The following is a 15,337-nucleotide window of genomic DNA, read 5'->3' as shown; positions in this document are numbered from 1 at the left end:
CTCGTGTCTGTGGTGGCAGCATCCATTTTGTGGAGCTGAGGCTTCAGTTAACTTTAACCGGGGTTCACAGTTACATACATGTTGTGTCCCTCTAGAAGGGTGGAATGCTAACCCCGTCACCAGAATTGGCGAGGGGTTAGTATTCCAATTCGTATGACACCTTACTCGACATGTTTTGATAAAGCAATACCAAAGGTAGCATTTAACTGCGAGGATTATAATGCACTTAAGAGTATATGGTATGCGATATCATGGAACAGCTATTAGGACTTGGTTCCGCAAGCTGCAGACAGGCTCAGCTCATGCCAGAGCACCATCTCACACGATTCCAAGCACTCTGCCTTCAGGATTGTCAAGGCCTGCCATAGGAGTGACTGATAGGAATCTGTGTGTCCATTTTAGGGTTAGATATAGGTATACTATATCTACAGCAAAGGGTGATTACACGACTTTGCCCCAGCTGTCATGCAGCCAGTTGTGTCAAATTTAGGAGGCCAGCCAGGGGTGGCATAATGCATGCTGCAGCCTCTGGCAGCCCTGGGTACACCTATGCCCTGAGTTACAGGGTCTGATAAGGTGGCCCAGTACCAATTGGAAATGCACCTAGGGTACATGGAATCCATTTTAAAGAGAGAGCAGTAGGCCTGGGGTCCTGATTGGCAGGATCCCAGGTCGACTATGTCCAAAACCAGCTAAAACACAGGGCAAAAAGTTGGGGGCAACCATAGTCAGGATGTACCTTCCTACAAGCAGTACAAAGTACTATGATACACAAAATTGTGTCAGACATTGTTTATTTGAGCCTGGGGATTTTGACAAAGTTAACTGTCCTGGAAAGATAACGTTTTTTTATGTTCTATTCAACTATGCAGGTGTTGAAAGTGTTGAAAGTTTCAGTGAGGTTGAGGATGCTCCATGGTTGAGCAAAAGAAATCTTGTGATGGTGAAAAGGAAAAGCTGCCAATTCAAGAACAGGGGATTGCAATGTGCCGGCAAGTTGGTGGAGAGTAAGTACGTGGACTGTCGTGCTTGGTGAGATGGAAATAGATGTGGACATTACTAGTTGGGTTTCACTCAGACAAAATACTGACAGGGCGTCTACTGATAATGGAAACATTGGTTTTAGTCTGTCTTCTGTGAGTGAGGATAGTTCGATGGTCAGTTGGCTTGACAGATGGGTAGCTGTATATGTACATCTGAATGCATAGAAGAGACCTATTCTAATGTACACTTCCGTGAGTCTATTTGTCAAAATGTTACGGTGACTAATAAGATGCATGGTGCATCTGAGTCCTTCCAAGGTGGTGTTAAAACTGTTCATGAGAACAGAGCTCTGTCACCAAGGAACACTGCCTATGAGGAAAGACTTCTGAAGAGGTTGATGGATTCCAAAATGCCTTCACAATTATGTGCCAGTAACAAGATTTTTTTTGTCCTACTTTTTATGTTTTGTTGGAAAATGGTATAGTTTGTTCTGTTGGCCAAATGTATGCATTTGTTGTTCATTCATACACATATGTTTATCATTATTATCATAGTATACCATAAAGCAATGATACGTTTATTATGCTTGTGCTGTGTATTCCACTTTTGTTATTCAGTTAGAGTGCATCATTCTAATGGTTGAGCTAAGAAGTGGGTTGGTATCTCTCCGTTGGAAGGAAGAACTGGGCATCTGTGCTTACAGCTGAATAAACCTGGAAATCACTACCTGGCAAAAGCCCCTTATAATCATTATATCTTACCTTGATTTTCTTTTAAACTGGTAATCCCTCCACCCTCAGTAATTGGTGGCTATCCATTCAATATGCAAATGACGTTCTGATTTGTATCACACATTTATCGATCTAAAAAGGGGTTTTGATGAACTTTATGATTAGTCTCAAAAACACATTCTGAAAATAAATGTAGTTAAGAGTAAAATTATCGTATTTTCTATCTAATATAAAATAGATTCTTTTAGATGGTTTTTAGGTTTAAAAAATCTGTGTAGTGAGTTAAAAACTATACCTATTGAGCATTGTTTTGTACTCAGAATTTGTCTTTCTACCAGCATATAAAAAACGTTTTTTATGCAGGTCTAAAGGTACTTTTTAATGCTTCAGGAAAGAAACATCTCGAGGCTATAGTGAAAGTATATCAAGCAGATATACCCCCTCACTCATGTATGGCATTAAATATATTCCTGTGCACAAAGCTGCTTTTCCAGATAGAGCAGAAATAAGGTTGTTAATGTCTCTTGTTTCTGTCTGGCACAGCATTTCTATAGAAGACCCTTGTCTTGAATTGAATATCACTGGTACTCTTGCAAACGCTCTTGGAGCTATTATATGGTGGTATTATTCTTTGAAAGAATGAGCCTCGAATACTCTGACAGAGTTGACAAAATTAAAATTGGAACAATGTTTGTCATGAATTATGTATTAAGAAACAATTTGGTATTTGCTATGAACCTTCTTAATTTCAAGAATGATGATTATATGAAATTGCTAACTTCAATTTATGTTAAGGATGATTTAAGATTGTGAATTCAAGAATATAGTTTTAATGCAGACAAAAGAAACTGGTAAGAACCAAACCGTTTGACACTAATTGCTGACATTACCGTTCTAAATAATCATACATTGTTTGTCTATGAATGTTAAAGCGATCATGCACAGGCTTTTTCTAGATCTTCGCAAAAGTAGCTAATCACTAAATACACATTTGATGAAATTGTACAAAATAAGTGTGGTAGACTCAAATTGTCCTTCCTGTAAGCACTTTATCTGTGATTTATTTATTTATTTATTTGTCCCAAGCTCTGTTAAACGTGATCACTTCTATTAAGACGCATGTTCCGTTAGAGCAATATTGCTTTTTCTCAGGAAGCAAGACATTTTATATGTGCTCCACTAATAATAACTGATTGTTATATGGTGTATACTTTTTTTAAAGTGATCTTAGGCTTGTTTTAATTATTTGTCCTACTGTGACACAGTTCTGGGATTGTATTCAACATGTTTAAATACATTTCTAATACTATCGTGATTGTAAATTGTTTATCACCTCTGGATGTTTTTATTGATTAATCAATTTGTCTTGACATTAAGATACTGGTTGTTTGATCATTTAAAATATATTGTCAATAGAACGCTTTTCCAAAAGTAAACCAGTCACCCATATGACCTATTGAGATGTTTGTAGTAGTGACCAAGAGCTGTCAGGAAATATACTGACTGCGCTGAACCAATCCAGATTGAAGCAACCCCGCAATGCTTGCTTTACCATCCGAAAGTTAGTTGAGCGTTGTGATTGATGGGTGTGGATGTTCGTCAAATGATTTGTTACTAATCCTTTAAGTGTCATTAGGTGGGGTAAAACACAACTAGACCACAATGCAAACTGTACTAAAATGGTCTGATTCCTTTGGAAACTATAAGATTTCGACTTGCGGAGAACACATTCCTAAAATGTTCATCATGCCTAATGCGTGTGCTCAATATTACTTATCAGGCTGTGTGTAAGGCCCAAAAACTAAATGATATAAAAACCAAGCCCATAATTCACGCTAGATATGTTTATATTTTGCAAGGTACCACATCACAAATTACAATAAAGTTGTCCCATAATTTTTTAGTTGATTATATCTAGTTCATCAATTATACATGAGGCTTGAAATGGTATTGATGTTTACATGAAGCACCAGATAAAATGTGTGATACAATAGCCAATGAACCCTTCAACTAGCCCTGGATTTTTGACCAGCAAGCAAAATGCTTTTCGTTAAAAAGGTAGGACTGGCAGAAGGTATCGCATATATATAATGTGCTAATTGGCAGCTATGAAAACTTTTTTTTTTAAATGTATGTTTGCCATTTAAATGCTGCTTATGGCGTTATGTAGATGATATGGACTTGGGCACACTAAGGGGCCGATTCCGATTCGGGAAAAACCGCTCCGAGTAGCCGTTCGGAGCGTTTTTCCCGTACGAACCCTGCAATGTCCCCCGTACGTACGATGAAGTACGATTTGTACCAGGAGCCTTACTCCGTACAAATCGTACAGAGACCGTACAACCCTAATCTGCAATTCTCCCTCGGAACCCACTGTACGCGACATCTGTACGGTTCGCGGCTGGTTTTTACAACCCAGCAAGTACGATACGTGTCGGGTACGCACCGTACGACCTTTTTTCTACGGGAGCTGAAAACAGCCGTAAAAGCAGAGTTTGCGCCGAAACCGGTATGGAACGGCCCCCCCGGGTACGGTGCGTACCTCTCATGATCGCAGGGGTACGCACCGTACCCCTGTGATCTTGGGGTGTACGAGCTGTACCCCATGTACGATGGGTGTACGAGCCGTACCCCATGTGATAAGCGTGGCTCAAATCCACCCGAGTGACTTACCGCACTCACCAATAGTCGCATTACAGGAAGTCAGCCGGACAGTGGAGAAGAATAAACAAAAGTCTTTATTAGGCCAAACAACACTCATATGAGAGGGCCCTGTCCGACCTCACTCCTAGGAGTGCGAACGAGAGGACTGACTCTCTGCATCACAGCAATACATTATAATGCCATACAGTAGCGAGGGGTACGCCCCTTGTGGAAAGTTACCGAGCCTCAGACCAGTGAACAATGCTCTCATAGAGCAGGCATCTTCACCTGCGAGGGATACATTATTATCTCTACTCAAGGCCATGGAGCTAGGCTTCTGCGTCTCTGGGTATGAGAACATTACTGATAAAGAGACTTGTTAGTTTCGGCCACAGTAAGCTGAGAAACGAAAACTGCTGTCTTAGTACATTTCTGTATTCCTGCGGGAGGGGCATATGAGCGAGCAGGGCCCGCAGGCACAGAGGGTTACACAAAATGGTGGCACACAGGCTAAGCTAAGAAGCTAATATGATCACACGTACATTTGAATATAAGTAAAAGCAAGAATAATAATTCAGCATAGGTGCATATACGAATCTCATTAGTTAGTCATATGATGCTAACTCACACATCATCAGAGGATAATTAGGGCATCGAAAAGTGAATTCTATCAGACCCTCCTTTTAGCATCATTGGCTAACTAGAGCCTCATTTATTTGCAAAAGGTAGTGCCGACATCCATTCTATGGGCAGGACTTTAATTCTTTAGTCTAGAACATCTTCTGCAATGAACATCAACCAACTTGCATCGGCAGGAATTTCAGTAATCATAGAAGTGGTATATTGACCAGGTAACTTCTTTTTCGGACGTATATTCGCAGCACACATTGAACAACATGGAGGGAGGCAATATATGCAAAGGCAGCAAGACAGTATTACACTCACCACACCAACCAAACCCATCAATATTTTCCAACCCCAGGAAGAAAAGGCACCCCAAAGCCACCCCTGCAGGGACCATGTCCCGTTATCCTGATGCAGTTCAGTCGCTAGTCTATGCAATTTTTGTACTGCCAAGTTAACTGTCGGGGCGGAGTCAGGGATGTAAACGCAGCAAGACGTCCCGATGACGCGGCAGGCCCCGCCCCTATCGGCTAGTATGACGTCAAGGACCATCCTGTTCTGTATCGTGATTAATCTCATAGCCTGAATCTCAACAGATATATTAGTCGTAATGTCGGCTTCAGTTAGAACTACCTTCTCCATTACCCTAGACAGTCGTCTAATAGCTCTGTTGTTAAATATCGGGCCCCAGAAAGGCAGTAAACCCTTAGAGAAATCTGTCCATTGCTGATACGAAGTGTCCGTCTGGTCGACGTCATCTACCTGGAGTTCCCTCCTTTTACGCTGCTCTAGCGGCTGTTCCTGAGGACTGGGAAATCGACGATGAGTTTTGTGGTAATCAGAGGGAGCCACATACACAGGGGGAATCATGTAGGCTAAATAGCACACCCCACCCCAACCCTCAGGTAACCATAAGTATCCATTATCACCACAAATGAAATAGATACTTGGCGGGGCAATCAAGGAGGGGCTCAGGGGCAGGCGAATAGAAGCAGTGACATTACAAGAGCTATTACCAACCTTTATGGGACCCCTTCCCTCTATACAGAAAAATGGAGGAGGACCCACCACAGCCAGAGGTATCAAGGACTTGGAACTGTTGTTACTCTTTGGAGGGTGTCTGTAAGATAGAGTGGCGTTCAATTTTAGGAAACTGTCCCTCAGTCTGTCAGTATCATTTGGTATCAAGAATCGGCCCAACCTTTTCTCACATGTCTCTATGAAAGTCTGGTCAAAACGTCCATCAGTATATATTCGTCCAAGGGAAGCTGGGGGCAGAGGGCGTACTCGCATTGTCATTGTCCACCCTCTATTCTGTAGTCGAGGAGTCAGGGAATCTGGCTGCTGGAAGTATTTAACAAGACCTATAAGAGTATACCACCCCACACAACTATTCACTGGCGTCAAAGGAAGAGCAAGGAATCTGTCTTTCTTATAGGCAGCAGAGGGTAAGAGCCCGCAAACCCAACAATCAGTCAAGTTGGTAGTGGCATGTGCATGGTGCAAAGTCTTAATAAAAACATTTTCTTTGTAGTTTTTACGCAACATTCTCTCACCATAATCGACAGTAATCATATTGTGTTCCGGAACAGCAGTGGGTGTGGGTGCGAAAACATGGACGGGGTAAGCCTTGTCTAGAAAAAACAATATTCCAAGAGTCACTAAAAAGGCAATCAAAACAATTATTATGACTACAATCTTTCCTTTCCGTGGAAGGGCCAACCAAGGGGAATCAGGCACAGGTCTCGGAGGAGCCGCAAAAGGCTGCTCCTCATCAGGAATGGGACGCCCAAAGGGATACATTGTAGAATAATCTTTCAAAAATATCAAAAATCAAAAATGAAAAATCACACTACTACTAGAAAAATAGTCCCAGACAATCCTCAACCGGCCAGAGGGGTTCTTCAACCCTTAAAAGGGATCTTCTCCCTGTGTCCTTCAAAGCCTCACAGGCAGGCTTTTACCGTCCATACCTATTTCCCACGATGGTATTCAACAATTCAGAAACAAGGGAAGCACTTAATTCGGGCCCCGCACCACTCTATAGTCTCAAAGAACACAATCTTCGGCTAAACACCAGGGCTCTTATAAGTCCATCCCTACCACTAAATCTTCTTATTCAGGAAATCCACTAAGCCCTTCTTCCGGTGTCTAGTCCATCAATTTCAGCACTGTTACTTGTTAACTCTTTTCCGGGGCCTCAAATTATAGCGAGTGCTCCCTGGCACTTCAGGATCCGTGAACAAAGCAGGTGTATCTGTGGCAGACGCTGTACTTTCTGGCGTCTCTTCACTAGTAGCAAGGGGAGTAGTAGAGCTCACTGAATTCTCTGTTCTGCTACGCTCTTCTCCAATCAGTGAAGCATCCGAGAAAGGAGCATACCTCGGTATACATTCATGCTCTTGGTCAGCGATGCCATCCTGTACCCATTGGTCATAGGGCAACGGGAGCGGGACTCTCTTTACATGGGAGGCGTGAGTCCACGCTTTCCTGCCGTCGATCCGAAGTGCAGTACGGGTGGTGAGGAGCACCTGGCGCGGCTCTGACCACCTTGGCTCCAGGCACGACTTCCGCTGGTATCTTCGTACGACGACCCAGTCCCCTGGGTGGATGGCGTGTCCAGGCCCCTCCGGCAACGGCTTCAGAGTGTCTGCTACCTGCTGATGAATAGAACGAAGATCTTTAGTCAAAGCATACAGATAATCTGTCAATAAAGGGTAAGGTACTTCAGTAAAACATTTAGGCCTGGGCACTCCCCAGATATTGGCCGGGCGGCCGAATACCACTTCGTGGGGGGAGACGCCCATTTTTGCATTCACAGTCACTCTCGTTGAAAGCAAAGCTAAGGGAAGGGCGTCCGGCCAACGGAGACCTGTACTCTCACATATTTTGGCCATCTTGAGCTTGAGCGTGCCATTAAACCGCTCCACGAGTCCTGCTGCCTGAGGGTGTAAGGCTGAATGAAACTTCTGCGATATGTGCAAACCTTTACATATTTGTTTCACTAATTCTGCGTTAAAGGACGTGCCATTATCACTCCAGATCACCCTAGGTAATCCGAAGCGGGAGAAATACTCCTTTATTAACATTTTTGCAGTAGACATGGCCGTGCAGTCTTTCGTTGGATACGCCTCCACCCACCTACTAAAGGCACATACGACTACAAGGACGTACTTCAAGTTATTGACTCTTTCCATTTCGATGTAATCCATCTGAATCACCTCGAAAGGGAAAGAAGGGGGTGCAAAATTTCCAGTTGGGACAGGGGTACCCTTTCCAGGATTGTGTCTCAAACACACCATGCATTGACGGACCAGGTGAGTGGCCAATTTAGAGATATTCTTATTGCTCCACACTGGGTCTAACAATTTGCATATGCCCTTTGCACTGACATGGGCAGGCCCGTGCGCCATCGTCACTACTGGAAGAACATACGCATTCGGGAGCATCCATCGTCTTTTGTCTGTCACATCCGTCCAACATTCATCCGCATCTAGTCGTCCCTGCCCATCCTTCCATGCTCTCAATTCCTCGTCTGTCGCTTTACTCTGTATGTTCTTGACACTCTGTACAGTGTCTGCGAACATGTGAACATCTGGGACCCATCTAGCTGGTCCTGCCACAAACATTTGTGGTAATTTCTCTCTAGCAGTCTCTTTTGCTGTTTCATCGGCGAAAGCGTTGCCTCGCCCTACATCATCCACTATTGTCTTGTGTGCGCTACATTTTATCACAGCCAATCGTTTGGGTAATGTCAGAGCCGTTAACAATCGTAATATCAGTGGGCCATGCTGGATGCGTTGTCCGTGAGAGGTCAGGAATCCCCGTTCTGCCCAAAGTCGCCCATAATTATGAGCCACGCCAAAGGCGTATTGGCTATCAGTATAAATGTTCACATCCAACCCCTCACTCAACTCACATGCTCTCAATAAGGCAATAATCTCGGCAGCCTGAGCAGAATTGTAAGGTATTCTAGAAGTCTCCACCACCGTCTGTAATGTTGTTATTGCATATGCTGCTGTCGATGTACCATCTGGTAATTTAAAACATGACCCATCCACATACAACTCCCCATCTGGTTCGTCCAAGGGCCTGTCTGTCAGATCCACCCTCCCCTTTGTCTCCTCTTCAGTCCTGTACAAACAATCATGTATGTCATCGTCTTTGGTATCTGTATCTGTGGGGATAGGTAACAAAGTGGCAGGGTTCAGTGTAGCACACCTTTTAATAGTAACATGGGGTGCAAAAAGAGTCATCTCATAACCTGTAAGACGAGCACTAGTTAAGTGCTGCGTCTGTGTCCTATTCAGCAAAATGTCCACAGCATGCGGTACCATTACTGTGAGGTCTGATCCCAGTACGAGCCCTGCCGACTGTCTTATAGAAACCGCAGCAGCCGCCGTGGCTCTCAGGCAGCTCGGCAGCGCTCTTGCCACATTATCGAGCATGGCAGAGAAGTAAGCACAAGGTCTCTGCTTCCCCCCGAAACACTGAGTTAAGACAGACAGCGCGCAACCTTCCGCCTCGTGCACGTAAAGAACAAAAGGCTTCTGATAATCAGGTGTTCCAAGAACTGGCGCAGAACACAAAGACGTTTTTAGTGACTCAAACGCTTCTTGACATGCGGGGGTCCAGGGTAGGGGCTCGCGCACTTCCTTGGTAGTTAGATACAATAGGGGTTTTGTTAGTAACGCATAGTTAGGTATCCACTGGCGACAATACGATGTTATGCCCAAAAACGCGCGCACCTCTCGCTGCGTGTTAGGTACCTGCATGTTAGTGATCGCTTTTATGCGCTCTGGCGTCAATCTCCTCCCCACTTTCGAAAGGAGGTGGCCGAGGTAGGTGACCTCCGTTCGACAGTATTGAAATTTCGGAAGGGACACTTTATGCCCCCTTTTAGCCAAATGGTGCAACAATTTCACAGTAGCATCCCGACAACCTTGCTCGTCGTCTGACGCTATTAGGATATCATCCACATATTGCAACATGACGTTGCCAGGTGGAAGTTCCAGTTCATCCAATTGTGCCTTTAGAGCCTGACTGTATATGCTCGGACTTTCAGTGTACCCCTGAGGAATTCTTTTAAAGCGGAAGCTGCGGCCAGCCAATGAGAATCCGAAGAGATATCTGCTCTCTTCATGTACTGGTATACTGAAGAAAGCATTTTTCAAATCTAGGACAGAGAAATATTTAGCCGAAGGGGGTATCATTGTCAATATTGTTGTAATGTCCGAGACCACCGGGTACTGTGGCTCTACTATCCTATTCACATGTCGCAAATCAATCACAAATCTATAAACATCAGGAGTATTATCAGTAGCATCAGGTGATCGCCTTTTGAGGATAGGTAAAATAGGGCTGTTGCATATGTTCGAATCAGTCTCTTCCACTACACCAGACCGTATTAAATCCTGTATTATATGTAACAAGGCCTTTTCTCCCTCCCTAGGAATTCTGTATTGTGGAACTCTGGGCAATTTGGCTCCCACCTTCACTCTAATTGACACCGGGGCAATATCCATTTTACCAACATCAGTATCACTGACAGCCCACAAGCTGTCGGGTATGCCTCGGAATTCAGGTGGTAACGGGTCATCTTTTGAAAAACACTGCAATGGGCGGGCAACATTCGGGCCCAGAGTAAGGTACACACCACCCGGAGAACAATAAATGGTGGCATGTAATCTCTTCAATAAGTCTAAACCCAGCAAATTTTCTCCACAATTTGATGTCAATAAAAACGGTGAATCAACAGTAAAAGGGCCAATTGTCAACGTGAGAGGTTTAAAAATGGGGCTAATCACCGGAGTTCCTGCGAAACCCACAGATATATTATTTTTGCCAGACAGAGCCGCCCCTGGGACCCGAGAACGAGCCACTGAACTTTTCATTGCACCCGTATCCACTAGAAATTTTTGTTGAGACCCCATTAAGTCAGCTTCGACGTAAGGTCCCCTTTGATCAACTTCCATAAGTACTGGTCCCAGGCTCTGTCCTACGCTGTCCTAGTTGTGGGAGAACCCTGTCAAGTCATCAACTGAGTAATCATCGTTATAGTACTGGCCACCCCCACTCTGCAACTGTTGCCTGTTTGTATTATTGTCAAAATAATTTCCACCCGGTCTCCCGCCTCCTTCCGATCGTGCCACCTGTCTTCCAGTATCACTACCACCTCTTCCTCGCCCGCGCCCTACACCAGTACTCGACTGAAACAGGGGGCAATCCCTCCACCAATGCCCCTCCTGCTTGCACTTTGCGCACTGATTCGGTCCCAGCCTTTCCCTGCTCTCACCTCTCCCAAATCCGCCTCCGCGACTCGGCGCCACACCCCTGCCTCTGCCTCTCGCCACCTGTTGCAACAAAACCCTTGTCTTTAAATCCTTAGCCTTCTTTTCCTGCTTGTCCTTGTTCTCATTTTCCCTATGCTCGTAATATTGCGCCATACTGAGTATTCCCGAAGGAGAGGACGTTGTCCACGTGCTCTCCGACGCTTGCAGTCTAGCTGATATTTCAGGCAATAAGTTCGTGACAAACCTGTTAACGAAGAGCCGTAACCCTCCATCCTGTGACACATCCTGCCCACTGAAATCCATAAACGTTTCCTCAAACCTCGTAAAGAAATCAGATACCGCCTCATCTTTTTTCTGCTTACAGGCCGTTAACTTATCCCAATCTACCTTTTTCGGGGGAATGAGAGAATGCATATACTTAATAATACGCCCCGGTAATGCTAGTATCTCAGCCTTCGGCTTCTCCCCTGGCTTGCGCTCCTTGTCCCAATCCTGCAGCTCCTGCCATGTACCTCCTAACTCTTCCACGTGATCAGTACCTTTCACTTGTCGCCACACATCAACCGGGACCAAAAGCCCGAAAAACAATTCAACATCGGCCAACGTCATCACAGTGGAAGACGCCGCTTCTGTAAGCTCTTTGTAATAGGCAGTCGGGTTTTTTCTAGAATCCGGTAGCTGAGCCTTCAATGACAATACCTCACTTCTCTTCCATGGCGTATACACCCATTGCTCCTGGAAATGTGCATCAATCCTGTTCCTAGTAACAGCCTTCGTTACTGGATCTAACAACTCGGGGACCTCGGGGTGAAAAATAGGGTGCACCTCGCGCATTGGGTGGAGACCGGGGAAATAGGGTGTGCCGGCAGAGGGTAATTCATTTCTGTATTGCAATAGCGCGCGCAAATTACTCATCACTTCCTTCACCCCTGTATTCGTCCTATGGGCCCCAGTCTGTATATCTCGTAAAGTCGCCGGAGCCACACCTCCATACCCCTGCTCCCAAAGCGGTATCAATACATTGGACATATGCCACAAAGCATGCTGCTGCACCAAAGGCTCAAAATCTTTCATAGTGGACCAAATATCTTCAAACGAGTAAATATTATTTCTGGCCCACTGACATGCCTGATTAGCCACCAGGGTCTTTTCATCTAAACCAACCGTAGAACGCGTGAGTAACTTCCGTACCTGCGACAGTAGTCCGCTACCTGCGCCTCGACTCGGTGTTAACATCTCCTGACTGGGGGTGGTACTAGCTGAAACACTAGGGAGTGCCAATGAAAATTGGGAGGGTGCAGGTGAGGTGGCCTGGGGTAAGGAAACGAGGGGTGTCGAGGGCGAGTATTGTTGGGGGGCACTCGCTGAAGGACCCGGAACTCCACTAGCGGGGGCTGGAATTGGCAAGGAGGGGTACAAGGGCTGTGGGGCATAAGGAGGAGGGGGTCGGGTATTCACAATGTCTTCCATCTCATCCGGGTCGTCCTCTCGCACTACATAACTCTTATTTTCTTTCAACCTACAAAGTCTATCTGAACGCTCCATTCGTAGCGCATTCTCCTTTCTGTCCTGCTCACTCGCCTTCTGCGCCATAGTCTTGGTGGACCTTCTATAATCCTCTTTCTCCTCTCGCATCTTACGTTTCCTGGCCTCTTTCTGCCACACTCGCAAAGAGTCGAACATACTCTGACGGCTACGCTTAGCAAACAATTTGTCCTGCAAGTAGTCCAATTTAGCCTCATCAAAAGAACCCGTCAAAGGCCATTGTAAATCTACATTATCAGCAGTGTACCGGTGCCACAAAGTTCCAAACAAAAGCGGGACCAGTCCATGTTTGACATACATGTCAAAGCTCGGAGTCCCTTCAGGGGGTGCAGGTTGGCTCTCGGCCAGTCTAGTATCTGAGGGTCGACAACAGCATCCAAAGCATCGTAACTTACTAAAACACGGCATCTTTACTTCGGTGCGAAAGAAAACACTTCACTACAAACAAGTCACTAGCTCGAGCACGTTCATACACACATATAGACATACATTAGAAAACCACGCACACACATATACAATACCTCCAAACACGTGTTACCATATGGGACAAGGCCCGTCGACCAAGTCCTGGGGAACCTGGACTCTACCGCAGACCGAACAGTACACTAACTGTTCTGAGGACGGGGAACAGATCCGCCACCCGTGCGGCACTATGGATCGCTGCGCACTTTACCGCGGGAAACCCAGATCTCACCTCCACTGAACCACCACACTAGGAGTTCAGGGTAAGCACCGGAGTCTGCCCACGATGAGCCACGCCTTCACCACAGTACCACCCGGTCGGATCACTACCACCAATGACATCTAATACGTCCCCACCCTCGTCAAGTCTGTCAGAGCACCAACTCGTACTCTGAGTTCCCCGGAGCACACTAGCCCCAGGAGCACACCGGCTCCTCAAACCACTGGAGACACCCTAGTCTCCCGGAACACTCCCGTTCCTGAAACAATCAAAGGTGGACCACTCACCTTCCGTAGGCGGCACCGACCTCTACCGTTCTCCACCTCCGGCTGCCAGGACCAACACGGTCAGCTTCAAGTTCCGCCTTCTGGACCCCGGCGTAAGATCCGAACCGGGACCTCTCCCGATCAGCAGGGTGGGGCAGCGCTGCGAGAACCAAGCTCGGCATCAGATGGGTACCCGGACCCACCGTGCCGACCAGCGGGTCCCCGGTCTTCTGCTACCCCCTTACGGGTGAGAAAGATCCTTATCGTGGGGTCCCTATTCGGGCGCCATCTGATAAGCGTGGCTCAAATCCACCCGAGTGACTTACCGCACTCACCAATAGTCGCTATACAGGAAGTCAGCCGGACAGGGGAGAAGAATAAACAAAAGTCTTTATTAGGCCAAACAACACTCATATGAGAGGGCCCTGTCCGACCTCACTCCTAGGAGTGCGAACGAGAGGACTGACTCTCTGCATCACAGAAATACATTATAATGCCATACAGTAGCGAGGGGTACGCCCCTTGTGGAAAGTTACCGAGCCTCAGACCAGTGAACAATGCTCTCATAGAGCAGGCATCTGCACCTGCGAGGGATACATTATTATCTCTACTCAAGGCCATGGAGCTAGGCTTCTGCGTCTCTGGGTATGAGAACATTACTGATAAAGAGACTTGTTAGTTTCGGCCACAGTAAGCTGAGAAACGAAAACTGCTGTCTTAGTACATTTCTGTATTCCTGCGGGAGGGGCATATGAGCGAGCAGGGCCCGCAGGCACAGAGGGTTACACAAAATGGTGGCACACAGGCTAAGCTAAGAAGCTAATATGATCACACGTACATTTGAATATAAGTAAAAGCAAGAATAATAATTCAGCATAGGTACATATACGAATCTCATTAGTTAGTCATATGATGCTAACTCACACATCATCAGAGGATAATTAGGGCATCGAAAAGTGAATTCTATCACATGTACGATGGGTGTACGAGCCATACCCCATGTACGATGGGTGTACCCATCGTACATGGGGTACGACTCGTACATCCCATGATCGCAGGGGTACAGTGCGTACCCCTGCGATCATGGGGGTTACGGACCGTACGGTGTGTATGTGTTAATGTGCTTTTGCGTACGATTCGCCCTTACCTGACGTGGAGCGTATGAATCGCGTCCTCATACCCCGGTCCGGATCGTACTCGTCGGGTCGTACGGCATGTGTACAAGTCATACAGCATGTGTACGAGTCGTACGGTTCATGGTTTCAGCCTTGAAATACGTACGGATCGCGACGATTCGGACGGATTCACGGAATACGGATCGTACTACGCGACTCGGACGGACGGGTACGATTCGTACGGAGAGGGCTCCGGATACAAATCGTGCGGACGTTTTTTTTCCCGAATCGGAATCGACCCCTAAGTGCAATTGGTGGCTTTGCTATTGGTTGAGTTACAGAGGTGTGCAAGCATAACGCATTGGGAATGGGGTGTTGCCACATCAATGATATTTGTCATAAGGCATCATTTGGATCCATTGGCCTAAAGCTGAAAGAAACTAAGGGGCATATT

The sequence above is a fragment of the Lissotriton vulgaris genome, chromosome 9 (genome assembly GCF_964263255.1).
Source record: "Lissotriton vulgaris chromosome 9, aLisVul1.2, whole genome shotgun sequence".
In the NCBI taxonomy this organism is placed as follows: domain Eukaryota; kingdom Metazoa; phylum Chordata; class Amphibia; order Caudata; family Salamandridae; genus Lissotriton; species Lissotriton vulgaris.
Note: the sequence above shows the minus strand (reverse complement) of the source record.